Source organism: Mus caroli, chromosome 5, assembly GCF_900094665.2.
Source record: "Mus caroli chromosome 5, CAROLI_EIJ_v1.1, whole genome shotgun sequence".
Classification (NCBI taxonomy): Eukaryota; Metazoa; Chordata; class Mammalia; order Rodentia; family Muridae; genus Mus; species Mus caroli.
The window spans coordinates 22,134,720-22,150,501 of NC_034574.1; the positions used below are offsets into that span (position 1 = coordinate 22,134,720).

Sequence of the window (15,782 nt, forward strand, 5' to 3'; positions counted from 1 at the left end):
GAGGCCCATTGGACTTGCAAACTTTATATGCCCCAATATAGGGGAATGCCAGGGCCAAAAGAATGGGAATGGGTGGGTAGGGAAGTGGGGGGCGTTATGGGGGACTTTTGGGATAGCATTGGAAATGTAACTGAGGAAAATATGTAATAAAAATATTAAAAAAAATAAAGAGATAAAGGCAAAAACAAACAATGAAATATAAGAACGAGAACATATAACTTCTAAATAACATAGCAACAACTCAAAGAATAAAAACCAAAACTTCAAACAAAACTCTAACAAAATTATTGTTCAACTTTTTTCTGCACTTTTAGCAGCACAGACCTATAGCCTGTTACTCCTCTTGGACATTTGGTAGCAGTGCAGTCACCTCTGTTCTCTGCCAAGAGGAGTTGTCTGAAGAGAAAAGGGAATAACACCCTGAATCAGCCATGGCTTCCTAGTTAGGGCCTATTCCCACTCAGGACATGTGATATAAAGAGATTCATCTGAGGAAGATTCATCTGAGGAAGATTCATCTGAGGAAGATTCATCCGAGGAAGATTGTGGGTGCCAGGGATTGTGCTCAGCAGGGGCCTCCTGGGGTGGCAACTCATTCTGCAGGATGCTGTCTTCTTGATCTGTGGCCAGTCCAGCTCTCTTGCAGTTTCTGAGACCTGGGAGAGGAAGGCAGTTACTAAGACACAGGAGTGGTGGGGAAAGGCATGGCAGCTGTCAGGCTGCTGTCTCCCACTACCTCAACTTTACTTGACAGTCAACATTAATATTTTAACCAAAATTACTGATGTGAAATCTGCAGACAGGCAAAGTATTCAAAAACAGTCACAAAACACGGACTGAAAAAGATCAACTCAGGCTTCTATCAGCTCCAACCAAACATATGGCAAAGAAAGAGACCTCAGTAGATTACAGGAAGAAAGGAGAAGGCCACATACCACCCAGATCAATGACAATGAGAAGCACTCATTTGACATTTGTACTTGGCTCTAATCCCTCCAAGGTGTGTGCACCTGGAATGTCATATTGACCTCTGCCTGTCTCCTGTCTAAGGACCCAGACCTCACTCAAACCTCCACATAGCTTTCCACCTATCTTGAAGACATGCAAGAATGTGACATGTTATTCACCTGTCACCCTGAGTGGACTGCAGACTAAAGCAGAGTTGAAAGGTACACTTGCCAGTGGTAACAGTGTCTCAAAAGAGGCTAATTCAGTGTCTCACAAGAGGCTAATTAACTTCCCATAATACTTGTGTGAAAACAGAGCAAAGAAAAGCTACATTCCATGAGGAGGGTGGCTGCTTGGGAGTATGGACTAGAAAGTTGGTGGGGAGAAGCAAAGATAGATCTAATTTGCCAATGGTATCAGACAGTCATAGCCTGACTGAATTGTTTGTCCCTACCTGATGTTCTTGAGTCTCCAGGTTTCTGGTCTTCTCCTGCCCATCTTTACCACTCAGGTTCAACTCCACCAAATATTGATGAATTATGGCCAAATCAGCCTGTACTTCCTTGCTCTCCTGCTGCAATATCGCCAACTTCTTCTTTATAAGATTCTTCTCCAGCAGGATCCGGCTGTGCAGGTTACTGGAAACACACTCTGCATAGTAAGATCCTGCAGCCTCCTCCTCCCATTTCTACTTACAGATCCCATTAACCTGACCTGTACCCTAGTTCCCATGAAGACCGAATACAATCCACCTCAATACATCTATGAAAGCTGTACAAACAGCAAACAGCCATTTCAAGGAAGAAGAAATTTGTGCTGCAGTCCAAACACCAAAAAGGGTCCATGTTTCTCCAAAAGAAAGAGGGATCTCCATCTACTCATGACAGCCCATGCATTGGGACAACACCAATTAGTAGGCTGCAACTACAATCAGGGTAGTCAGTAGAACCAGAGGGAGGGCGCTCTATCCTTGTGTTACACCTCACTTAGCTCTGTCAAACCCTGCCTGAGCCCCAGAGGCCCAGTACAACATAATAACCTTCTGATGATCTGAATCACTTGTCTGTCTAGAGGCTCCTGAGGATGCTTGGAGAACACTGGCAGTATAACAGTCTCCTAGAGACCTAGGAAAACTGAGTCCAAAAATCCAAGGCACACTGATGGCTAAAAAGCAGAAAGTATAGAACCAGACCTGCAGTCTCCCGACCAGAAACAAAGGAAGGTAGAAATGGCCGTTTCACAAGTGTTGGCCTCCCTGACAAGAACTTACCGATAGAAATTTATCTCCTTCNTGAGCTCCTGCTTGTTCTCTCGGGCCTCCATGTTCTTCATCTCTAAGTCATGTAGCAATGTCATGATCTCCTTCTCCTTTAATTTCAGTTCTTTATAATGTCGATTTTGCCTGTGGTAGGGCCTGGCCCCAGGAAGACAGAACTCCATGAACTTAGGCTTTTAGTAACACATAAACTCAGGCTAGGTCCTGGACTACTGCAGCCATGGAAACCACACNCTGCATTCTAAATGCTGGGATTTTCTTAACCTTGGGAAACTGGCTATCCTGGCCCCAAAACACCAGAAGCTAGGCATCTAGATGGTGGGTGCCCTGGCTCCCTGAGTTACTCAGTAGGCCTGAAGGGCAGACTAAGCAGTTATGTTCTCAGGATCCTAGGCTACAGGTCTTTACCCACCAAACACCTGAGATGGTATTTCCCCTGTTTCCATAAAAGGGATCCTAAATCCTGGATACCTAATACTGTAGAGACAGATATTACACATAATTCTGGAGATGAGGCCCAGACATCACCACAGATTTATAATCTCCCCAAGGGATACAAATGTATGAACACTTGTGACCACATAGTCAAAGTGCAATGCTATTTAAAGTGGGGACTACCAGGCCTCAGGACCCACCTCACCTGGATACTCTTAGGTAAGTAAATCCTCAGGCCAAAACACCTACCCCTAGATTCCAAATTGTGGAGAGAAATAAAAACATACAAAACATATTCACAGATCTGTACCTTTGCACGCACATAGACTCACAGACTTAGGCCTATACACAAGATGGAGAAACAGTGAGAGAATGAGAGAGAGAGAGAGAGAGAGAGAGAGAGAGAGAGAGAGAGAGAGAGAGAGAGAGAGAGAGAGAAAGGGAACACAATAAGAGGTGGAAGAAATGTATGCAACATTACTGCCTCAGAGTATAAGGCACACAGACAAAGAGGGACAGGCATGAACTTCAGGCATTCTAATCAAGCACTGAGAAGAACCATGTGGGACCAGGCCCCTCCAGCTGCTACCTGGAGGTGACAGCACTCAATCACCTGGGAGACAAGTAAAAACACAACTACAAACACACATCACCTAGAAACCTCCTATCAAAGACTTTCCAAATGAACCCTAGGAACTCATCACTGCCTCTATCCCTGAGTTCTTCACTCAGACTCCAAGTTCCTCTTTTCAAGTGGAGGGAGCAAAAGAGTATATTTCCCTTCTCACTCCTGACAATACTTCAGGTGCGGCCTCTCCTCTAATAAGTATTTAGGGGCATGAAGTGAGGCCCAATTATGTTGTGTTGGTATAGCTTCCTAGAACCCACCCCTTTAAAAGCATAAGATGAGGGGGGCATTGCAGATCCCAGACTGACACCACAGGTTTTGGAGAAATATATACCTCTTGTTCATGGATCCCTCGGTCACGTAGATCAGGCGATCCCTCAGCTCATTTGTCTCCTGGGTAGTGAGCTGGATCTCTTTGATCAGCTCGTTCTCTTCCTTCTCAAACTGCTCCTTGCTCATGACAGGTATAGGGGATGATGTCTGTCTGTGAGCCACTGTAGGTAGATGAATACGAGGATATTTGATGTGATAATGCAAAGAGTGTGGACTGACCATAGAGAAGGAAAAATGCCTGTAACCTAGTGACACCACCAAGAGATTGGTCCCAGCATGAGATTTCTTCTTAGTGGATCTCAGTTCTACCATCACTCTAGAGAGATCAGGTGATGTAAATAGCCAGATGTTTCCTCAGTCTCCCTAAACATCCTCCCTTATGAGGACCAGAGAGATGTCTTCTTCAGGATACAACTTGGCTTCAGAGCCCTGAGCCCTGTGGTTTCACAAGTCAGACGACAAATTCACTATCAAAAGTATTTGAGATCTTGGAGATACTCAAATATCCTACCTGTTACTCTAAGCCAAAGAATTGGCTTTAAAAGTCATGCAGGGGGAGAACATGGTCAACACAATGATCAATCCCCCCCCCGAAAAAACACAAAACACCCCAGAAGTCGAAATAGAATCCCCCCTGGGTCTATCAACTGATGGTTCTTTGTTTACAGTGTAGAAATGCCTGCCACCCACAATGGTGATATAGAAAGGTAAGGTAGGAACTGTCACAAACAGGAGGTCAGAGTAGTTCTGAGAACATGACATCATGGTCTGGAGCACCATTCTGGTTCCTTCCAATTGCCTGTGAATTGTATGAAGTCATTGTTTTTAATCACTGAGTAGTACTCCATTCTATAAATGTACACATTTTCTGTATCCATTCTTCTTTTGAGGGACATCTGGGTTCTTTCCAGCTTCTGGCTAGTATAAATAAGGCTGCTATGAATGTAGTCGAGCATGTGTCCTTGTTCCATGTTGGAATGTTTTTTGGGTATTGCCCAGTATTGCGATATCTGCGTCTTCAGGTAAAACTATTCCCAATTTTCTCATGAATCAGCTTAGAGTCCCATCAGCAATGGAGGAGTGTTCCTCTTTATCCTCAGCCTGTCCAACATCTGCTCTCACCTGCAGTTTTGATCTTAGCCATTGTGATTGGAGTGACAACTTGGAATCTCAAAGTTGTTTTGATTTGCATTTAAATGATGAGTAAGGTTGTTGAACATTTTTGAAGTGCTTCTCAGCCATTCGAGATTCCTCTTTTGAGACTTCTCTGTTTGGCTCTGTACTCCAATTTTTAATAAGATTATTTGGTTCTCTGGAGTCTAACATCTTGAGTTCTTTGTATAGTTTAGATTAGAGGACTCTATCAGATGTAGAGTTGGTAAAGATCTTTTCCCAAACTTTGGGTTGGCATTTTGTCTTATCGACAGCTTCCTTTGCCTTACAGAAGCTTTTCAATTATATAACTTCACATTTGTTGATAATTGATCTTAAAACATAAGCCATGTTTTTCCATTCAAGAAATTTACTCCTGTGTTCAAGTACTCCAGGGTCTTCCCTACTTTCTCTTCTACTAGATTTGGCGTATCTGTTTTTATGTAAAGGTAGGTCCTTGATCCAATTTGACTTGAGTTTTGATAAGGAGATAAGGATGGATCAATTTGCATTCTTGTACATGCTGACTGGCAATTGAACCAGCACCATAAGTTGAAAATGCTGTCTTTTTTCCACTGGATGGATTTAGGTCCTTTGTCAAAAATCAAGTGACCGACCACAGGTGTGTAGGTTCATCTCTGGGTTTTCCATTCTGTTCCAATTCTGCACCTACGTGTCTCTGTACCAATACCATGCAGTTGTTATTACGACTTCTCTGTAATACAGCTTGAAGTCAGGGATGGTGAGATTCCCCCACAAGTTCATTTATTGTTGAGAATAATTTTCACCATCTTGGGATTTTTTTTGGTCATTTGTTCCAAATGAATTTGCAAATTGTTCTTTCTAACTCTATGAAGAATTGAGTTGGAATATTGATGGGAATTGCATTGAATCGGTAGACTACTTTCAGTATGATGACCATTTTTAATGTTGATCATGTTAACCTATGAGCTTGGGAGATTTTTCTATCTTCTGAGTTCTTCTTCCATTTCTTTCTTCAGGGATTCGAAGTTCTTGTTATACAGATCTTTCACTTGCTTGGTTAGAATCACACCAAGATATTTTATTTTATTTGTGACTATTCTGAAGGGTGTTCTTTCCCTAATATCATTCTCAGCCAATTTATACTTTGAGTAGAGGAAGGCTACTGACTTATTAGAGTTAATTTTATATCCAGCCACTTTGCTGAAGGTGTGTATTAGTTGTAGGAGCTCTCTGGTCAAATTTTTGGGGTCACTTATGTATACTATCTGTCATCTGCAAATAGTGATAGTTTGAATTCTTCCTTCCAATTTGTATTCCTTTGCCCTCCTTTTGTTGTCTTATTGCTCCAGCAAGAACTTCGAGTATTAGATTGAATAGGTAGGACCTTATCCCTGATTTTAATGGGATTGATTTGAGTTTCTCTCCATTTAGTTTGATGTTGGCTATTGGTTTGTTGTATGTTGCTTTTCTTATATTTGCATATGAAGCTTGATTTCCTGATGTCTCTAATACTTTTAACATGAATGGGTGTTGTATTTTGTCAAATGATTTTTCAGCCTGTAATGAGATGATCATGTGGTCTTTTCTTTGAGTTTGTTTATATGTTTGTTTATGTAGTAGATTACATTGATGGATTTCCATATATTGAACAATCCCAACATTCCTGGATGAGGCCTACTTGATCATGGTGATTGATTATTTTGATGTGTTCTTGGATAGAGCTTGTGATAATTTTATTGAGTATATTTGTATCAACGTTCATAAGGAAAATTGGCCTGGAATTCTCTTTCTTTGTTGGGTCTTTTCATGGTTTAGTTATCAGTATAACCATGGCTTCATAGAAAGAATTGAGTGGTGTTCCCTCTGTTTCTATTTTGTTAAAGAGTTTGAGAAGTATTGGAATTGGGTATTTTTTGAAGATCTGATAGAGTTCTATACTCAGCCATCTGGTCCTGGGCATTTTTGGTTGGGAGATTTCTAATGACTGCTTCTATTTCCTTGGGGGATATGGGGTTGTTTAGATGATTTATCTGATCATGAATTAATTTTAATATCTGTTATTTATCTAGAAAATCATCCATTTTATCCAGATTTTCCAGTTTTGTTGAATATATTCGTTTGCATGGGATCTGATTTTTTTTTTGAAGTTCCTCACTTTAGGTTATTATGTCTTCTTTTTCATTCCTGATTTTGTTAATTTGGATACTGTCTCTGTGCCCATTGGTTAGTCTTGCTAAGGTTTTATCTATCCTGTTGATTTTCTCAAAGAACCAACTCCTAGATTTGTTGATTCTTTCTAGAGTTCTCTTTGTTTCTTCTTGGTTGATTTCAGCCCTAAGTTTGATAATTTCCTGCCATCTACTTCTCTTGGGTGTATTTTCTTCTTTTTGTTCTAGAACTTTGAGATGAGCTTTTGAGCTACTAGTGTATGATCTCTCCAATTCCTTTATGGAGGCACACAGGACTATGAATTTTGCTCTTAGCACTGCATTCATTGTGTCCCATAAGTCTGGATATGCTGTACCTTCATTTTTATTAAATTCTAAAAAGTCTTTAATTTCTTTCATTATGTTTTCCCTGACCAAATTATCATTGAGTAGGTAGTTGTTCAGCTTCCATGTGTATGGTTTTTTGTTTTGTTTTGTTTTGTTTTTGTTTTTTGTTTTTTATTGCTGAAAACCAGCCTTTGTCCGTGGTGGTCCAATAGAATACCTGGCATTAATTCCATGTTCTTGTATCTGTTGAGGTTTGTTTTGTGTCTGACTACATTTATGATGAAATGTTCTGTAGATACCTGTTAAATCCATTTGCTTCATAACTTTGTTTAGTTTCACTGTGTTTCTGTTCATTTTCTGTTTCTATAATCTGTCCATTGGTGAAATCGGGGTGTTGAAATCTCCTAGTATTATTGGGTGAAGTTAAATGTGTGCTTAGAGCTTCAGTATTGATTATTTTACAAATGTGAGTGTCCTTGCATTTGCTGCATACATGTCCAAAATTGAGAGTTCATCTTGATGGATTATTCCTTTGATCAATGTGTAGTTTCCTTCTCCATCTTTTTTGATCATTTTTGGTTGAAAATCTATTTTATTGGCCATTAGAATGGCTTCTCCAGCTTCTTTCTTGGGACCCTTTGTTTGGAAAAAATTTTCCCAGTTTTTACTTAGAGTTACTGACTTTCATTGACACTGAGATGTATTTCCTGTAGGCAGCAAAATGCTGGATTCCTGTTTGCATATTCAGTCTGTTAGCCTATGTCTATTTATTTGGGGATTGAGTCCATTGATGTTGACAGATATTGTGAACCAATGATTGTTGCTTCCTCTTATTTTTGTTGACATTTGAAATTATATTTCTGTTTTTTTCCTTCTTTTGGGTTTGTTGGAAAAGATTGCTATCTCATTTTTTTTATTTGGAGTAGTATTCCTTCTTGTGTTGGACTTCTATTATCCTCTGGAGTGCTGGATTAGTGGAAAGATAGTGTTTATATTTTTTTTTCTCTTGGAATACCTTGATTTCTCCAACTATGATAATTGAGAGTTTTGCTAGGTATAGTATACTGGGCTTGCATTTTTGTTCTCTTAGGGTCTGTATGAGATCTGCCCAGGATCTTCTGGCTTTTTTTTTTATTTATTAGATATTTTCTTCATTTACATTTCCAATGCTATCCCAAAAGTCCCCCATACCCTCCCCCCCCACACTCCCCTACCCACCCACTCCCACTTCTTGGCCCTGGTGTTCCTCTGTACTGAGGCATATAAAGTTTGCATGACCAATGGGCCTCTCTTTCCACTGATGGCCTACTAGGCCATCTTCTGATACATATGCAGCTAGAGACACGAGCTCTGGGTCTACTGATTAGTTCATATTGTTGTTCCACCTATAGGATTGCAGATCCCTTTAGATCCTTGGGTGCTTTCTCTAGCTCCTCCATTGGGGGCCCTGTGTTCCATCCAATAGCTGACTGTGAGCATCCACTTCTGTGTTTGCCAGGCACTGTCATAGCCTCACAAGAGACTGCTATATCAGGGTCCTTTCAGCAAAATCTTGTTACTTTATGCAATGGTGTTAGCGTTTGGAGGCTGATTATGGGGTGGATCCCTTGGTATTACAGTCTCTAGATGGGCCATGTTTTCCTCTCAGCTCCAAACTTTATCTCTGTAACTCTTTCCATGGGTGTTTTGTTCCCAATTCTAAGAAGGGGCAAAGTGTCCACACTTTGGTCTTCATTCTTCTTGAGTTTCATGTGTTTTACAAATTGTATCTTGTATCTTGAGTATTCTAAGTTTCTGGGCTAATATCCACTTATCAGTGAGTACATATCATGTGAGTTCTTTTGTGATTGGGTTACCTCACTCAGGATATGCCCTCCAGGTCCATCCATTTGNCTAGGAATTTCATAAATTCATTCCTTTTAATAGCTGAGTAGTACTCCATTGTGTAAATGTACCACATTTTCTGTATCCATTCCTCTGTTGAGGGGCATCTGGGTTCTTTCCAGCTTCTGGCTATTATAGATAGGGCTGCTATGAACATAGTGGAGCATGTGTCCTTATTACCAGTTGGAACATCTTGTGGGTATATGCTCAGGAGAGGAATTGCTGAATCTTCAGATAATACTATGTACAGTTTTCTGAGGAACCGCCAGACTGATTTCCAGAGTGGTTGTACAAGCTTGCAATCCCACCAACAATGGAGGAGTGTTCCTCTTTCTCCACATCCTTGCCAGCATCTGCTGTCACCTGAATTTTTGACCTTAGCCATTCTGATTGGTGTGAGGTGGAATCTTAGGGTTGTTTTGATTTGCATTCCTCTGATGATTAAGGATGCTGAACATTTTCTTCAGGTGCTTCTCAGACATTCGGTATTCCTCAGTTGAAAATTCCTTGTGTAGCTCTGTACCACATTTTTTAAAGGGGTTATTTGAATTTCTGAAATCCAGCTTCTTGAGCTCTTTGTATGTACTGAATTATTAGTCCCTTATCAAATTTAGGATTGGTAAAAAATTCTTTCCCAATCTGTTGGTGGCCTGTTTGTCTTATTGACAGTGTCTTTTGTCCTACAGAAGCTTTGCAATTTTATGAAGTCCCATTTGTCAATTCTTGATCTTACATCACAGGCCATTGCTGTTCTGTTTAGGAATTTTTCCCCTGTACCCATATCTTCGAGGCTTTTCCCCACTATAAGGTCAGCGTCTCTGGTTTTATGTGGAATTCTTTGATCCACTTAGACTTGAGCTTCGAACAAGGAGATAAGAATGGATGAATTTACATTCTTCTACATGATAACTGCCAGTGTGCCAGCATCATTTGTTGAAAATGCTGTATTTTTTCCACTGGATGGTTTTACCTCCCTTGTCAAAGATCAAGTAACCATAGGTGTGTAGGTTCATTTCTTGGTCTTCAATTCTATTCCATTGGTCTACCTGTCTGTCATTGTACCACTACCATGCAGTTTTTATCACAATACAACTCTGTAGTACAGCTTGAAGTCAGTCATGGTGATTCCCCCAGAGGTTCTTTTATCTTTGAGAATATTTTTTGCTATCCTAGGTTTTTTATTTTCCAGATGAATTTGCAAATTGCCCTTTCTATCTTAGTGAAGAATTGAGTTGGAATTTTGATGGGGATTGCATTGAATCTGTAGATTGCTTTTGGCAGGATAGCCATTTTGAGATCTTCAATTTATTTCTTCAGAGACTTGAAGTTCTTGTCATACAGATCTTTCACTTCCTTAGTTAGAGTCACACCAAGGTATTTTATATTTTTTGTGACTATTGTGAAGAGTGTTGTTTCCCAAATTTCTTTCTAATCCTGTTTATCCTTTGTGTAGAGAAAGGCCACTTATTTGTTTGAGTTAATTTTATATCTAGCTACTTCACTGAAGCTGTTTATCAGGTTTAGGAGTTCTCTGGTGGAGTTTTTAGAATCACTTATGTATAGTTTTCTATTATCTGCAAATAGTGATATTTTGACTTCTTCCTTTCCAATTTGTATCCCCTTGACCTCCTTTTGTTGTCTAATTGCTCTGTCTAGTACTTTGAGTACTATATTGAATAGGTAAGGAGAAAGTGGGCAGCCTTGTCTAGTCCCTGATTTTAGTGAGATTAATTCCATCTTCTCTCCATTTAGTTTGATGTTAGCTACTAGTTTTCTGTATAAAGCTTTTATTATGTTTAAGTATGGGCCTTGAATTCCTGATCTTTCCAAGACTTTTATCATGAATGGGTGTTGGATTTTGTCAATTGCTTTCTTAGCATCTAACGAGATGATCACGTGGTTTTTGTCTTTGAGTTTGTTTATATAGTGGGTTACTTTGATAGATTTCTGTATATTAAACCATCCTGAATTCCTGGAATGAAGCCTACTTGATCATGATGGATGATCATTTTGATGTGTTCTTGGATTTGGTTAGTGAGAATTTTACTGAGTATTTTTGCATTGATATTCATAAGGGAAATTGGACTGAAGTTCTCTTTCTTTGTTGGGTCTTTATGTGGTTTAGGTATCAGAGTAATTTGTGGCGTCATAGAATAAATTGGGTAAAGTACCTTCTTTTCTATTTTGTGGGATAAATTGAGGAGAGTTGGAATTAGGTCTTCTTTGAAGGTCTGATAGAACTCTGCACTAAACCCATCTGGTCCTAGACTTTTTGGTTGTGAGACTATTAATGAATGCTTCTATTTCTTTAGGGGATATGGTACTGTTTAGGTCATTAATCTGATCCTGATTTAACTTTGGTAACTGGTTGGTATCTGTCTAGAAATTTGTCCATTTCATTCAGGTTTTCTAGTTTTGTTGAGTATAGCCTTTTGTAGTAGGATCTGATGATGTTTTGGATTTCCTCAGGTTCTGTTGTTATGTCTCCCTTTTCATTTCTGATTTTGTTAGTTAGGATATTGTCCCTGTGCCCTCTAGTTAGTCTGGCTAAGGGTTTATCTATCTTGTTGATTTTTCTCAAAGAACCATCTCCTGGTTTGGTTGATTCTTTAAATAGTTCTTTTTGTTTCCACATGGTTGATTTCAGCCCTGACTTTGATTATTTCCTGCCATTTACTCCTCTTAGGTGAACTTGCTTCCTTTTGTTCTAGAACTTTTAGGTGTGCTATCAGGCTGCTAATGTATGCTCTCTCTAGTTTCCTTTCGGAGGCACTCAGAGCTATGAGTTTTCCTCTTAGGAATGCTTTCATAGTGCCCCATAAGTTTGGGTATGTTTTGGCTTCACATTCATTAAACTCTAAAACGTCTTTAATTTCTTTCTTTATTTCTTCCTTGACCAAGGTATCATTGAGAAGAGTGTTGTTCAGCTTCCAAGTGAATGATGGCTTTCTATTATTTATATTGTTATTGAAGATCAGCCTTAGTCCATGGTGATCTGATAGGATGCATGGGATTATTTCAATATTTTTGTATCTGTAGAGGCCTGTTTTGTGACCAATTATTTGTTCATTTTGGAAAAGGTACCATGAGGTGCTGAGAAGTTATATCCTTTTGTTTTAGGATAAAATGTTCTGTAGAGATCTGTTAAATCCATTTGTTTCATAACTTCTGTTAGTTTCACTGTGTATCTGTTTAGTTTCTGTTTCCAGAATCTGTCCATTGATGAGAGTGGGGTGTTGAAGTCTCCCACTATTATTGTGTGAGGTGCAATGTGTGCTTTGAGCTTTACTAAAGTTTCCTTAATGAATGTGGATGCCCTTGCATTTGGAGCATAGATATTCAGAATTGAGAGTTCATCTTGGAAGATTTTTACCTTTGATGAGTATGAAGTGCCCCTCCTTATCTTTTTTGATAACTTTGGGTTGATAGTCAATTTTATTTGATATTAGAATGGCTACTCCAGCTTGTTTCTTTGGGCCATTTGCATGGAAAATTGTTTTCCAGCCTTTCACTCTGAGGTAGTGTCTGTCCTTTTCCCTGAGGTGGGTTTCCTGTAAGCAGCAAAATTTTGGGTCCTGTTTGTGTAGCCAGTCTATTAGTCTATGTCTTTTTATTGGGGAATTAAGTCCATTGATATTAAGAAATATTAAGGAAAAGTAATTGTTGCTTCCTGTTATTTTTGTTGTTAGAGTTGGGATTCTGTTCTTGCGGCTGTCTTCTTTTAGGTTTGTTGAAGGATTACTTTCTTGCTTTTTCTAGGGCGTTATTTCCATCCTTGTGTTGGTGTTTTCCATTTATTATCCTTTGAAGGGCTGGATTCATGGAAAGATATTGTGTGAATTTCGTTTTGTTATGGAATACTTTGGTTTCTCCATCTATGGTAATTGAGAGTTTTGCTGATTAGAGTAGCCTGGGGTGGCATTTGTGATTCTTAGGGTCTGTATAACATCTGTCCAGNATCTTCTGGCTTTCATAATCTATGGTGAGAAATTTGGTGTAAATCTAATAGGTCTGCCTTTATATGTTACTTGACCTTTTTCCCTTACTGCTTTTAATATTCTATCTTTATTTAGTGTATTTGTTGTTCTGATTATTATGTGTCAGGAGAAATTTCTTTTCTGATCCAGTCTATTTGGAGTTCTGTAGGCTTCTTGTATGTTCATGATCATCTCTTTCTTTAGTTTAGGGAAGTTTTCTTTTATAATTTTGTTGAAGGTATTTACTGGCCCTTTAAGTTGAGAATCTTCATTCTCATCTATACCTATTATCCTTAGATTTGGTCTTCTTATTGTGTCCTGGGTTTCCTGGATGTTTTGGGTTAGGATCTTTTTGCATTTTGTATTTTCTTTGACTGTTGTATTCATGTTCTCTATGGAATCTTCTACACCTGAGATTCTCTCTTCCATCTCTTGTATTTCGTTGCTGATGCTCGAATCTATGGTTCCTGATTTCTTTCCTAGAGTTTATTTCTCCAGAGATGTCTCCCTTTGGGTTTTCTTCATTGTTTCTACTTCCATTTTTAGATATTGGATCATTTTGTTCAATTCCATCACCTGTTTGGTTGTGTTTTCCTGTAATTCTTTAAGGGATTATTGTGTTTCCTCTTTAAGGACTTCTACCTTTTAGCAGTGATTTCTTGTAATTCTTTAAGGACTTCTACCTGTTTAGCAGTGTTCTCCTATATTTCTTTAAGTGAGTTATTAATGCCCTTCTTAAAATCCTCTACTAGCATCATGAGATATGATTTTAAATCTGAATCTTGCTTTTTGAGTGTGTTGGGGTATCCAGGACTCACTGTGGTGAGCGTACTGGGTTCTGATGATGCTGAGTGGTCTTGTTTTCTGTTAGTAAGATTCTTACGTTTTCCTTTTTCCTTCTGGTAATCTCTGGTGTTAGGTGTTTTACCTGTCTCTGGCTGGAGCTTGTTCCTCCTGTGATTCTGTTAGCTTCTGTCAGCACTCCTGGGAGTCCAGCTCTCTCCTGAGTCCCAGTGGTCAGAGCACTCCCTGCAGGCAAGCTCTCCTCTTGCAGAGAAGGTGCACAGAAGTCTGGAGCTCAGATCCACCTCCTGAGTCCTGGGGTCATAACCCTCCCTGGAGGCTGACTTTCCTCTGGCAGGGAAGGTGCCCAGGGGTCTGGGTCTCAGCTCTGCCTCCTGGCTGAGGATGAAGGCCCAAAGGGACCCTGTCCAAGAAGCTCTGTTGCTTCTGCCACCCACATGCTCTCCTGCATAGACTGGTCTAAGTGATCCCAAGATCCTGGGTGTGCCAGGGCCTGCCAAGTTCACACCCAAGATGGCAGGGGGCTGGCACTGACCAGAAAGAACCCAAGCCACTGGTTGGGCAGGTTTCCTTTGTCCCTGTTTCTGCTAGCAGAAGACCCTCCAGGATTTTTTGGAACAGATGTTGTGTTCCACTCACCAGTGATCCCAAGATCCTGTGTGTGTTAGGGCCTGCAGAGTTTGAGCCCAAGATGGCATGGGGTGGCACCAACCACAAAGAATCCCAGCCACTGGTCAGGCAGGTTTCCTTTGTCCCTGTTACTGCTAGCACAAGACCCTTTGGGTTTTTTGCAACAGATGTTGCATTCTACTCACCAGTGATCAGATCCTGGGTGTGCTAAGGTGCCTGCCGCGTGGAGAGTCCTCTGGGGACCTTGGGACCCTCTGCCGAGTTTGCGCCAAGATGCTATTTTCTGTTGATAATCATGGAGCACCACAGCAGAGAAACTCTAAAGAAGAGATATGCTTGGGCCAGGGTCAAAGTTTTATCCAATATCAGGCTCCTTGCTAGCAGAGCTCTTGACAGTATCTCAAATCACTTGGAGAGACATGAAGGAAGCCAGGGAAACATACCCAGACTGCTTTTATACCAGGCACAGTCTGGAGACCACTTATTGACTCATTAGTTACACAATGGATGAACCTCTTCATCAAGGCCAATCTCTAATTGCCTCTTCAGGGTAGCCCTGATCCAACTGCTTACTACTTTGGAATGAGATTGCATTCTGCTTGGATTTCAGAAGGCAGCCACCCTCAGCTGTACCCTGTAGTAGTGACGCCCCCTCTTACTACGGGTCTCTGTGAGCACATTCTATTTAGACATGGAGCTTATATAGTCTTTAAGGCCCCCTGGCTCCTTGAAGTTGGATCATATGACCTCCTGTAATTTTATTGTGTGCATACCAGATGCTAGCTTTAAGCATCATGAAATAATGTGCTTCACTTTGCTGTCTCTGTCTCCCTTGCCCAATAAAACCTACTGCAGCATTAAATGCACAGTAAACTATCAGTATTGGACTTACAGTATGGAACTTACAGCTCCAACTAAGAGAGATGAATGGGGAAGATGTATATGTCTCTCCTGGAATAGCAGGTCTGATTTAGAATGGACCAGGACTGGCACATTTCCTTGTTTCTGATGTACCATGTGCAGAGACCTAAGCCCCATCGGCTGTTCAGACTGTACTCCCAGACCTAGAGTAGACACAATGTGAGTAAAAGGCATAGCATTTGTACTTTGATTGACCTTGTGGGTTTTTAACCACACTTATATTATTGATGTTAGTCTTCTTACTTGGTATCAATAAATTTTAAAATAGCTCTGATGTTTAAAACATTACTAAAACCAAGGATATTAAACTGATA

At 40.1% G+C, this 15,782-nt stretch overlaps 1 protein-coding gene and 1 pseudogene across 5 annotated transcripts in view; one reads left to right on the top strand and one right to left on the bottom strand.

The window, feature by feature from the left end:
* Dpp6 (dipeptidyl peptidase like 6) overlaps positions 1-15,782 on the top strand; it is a 927,623-nt gene that overhangs the window by 661,202 nt on the left and 250,639 nt on the right. The gene's annotated exons all lie outside the window — the stretch shown is intronic.
* LOC110294074 lies at positions 451-4,764 on the bottom strand (annotated as a pseudogene).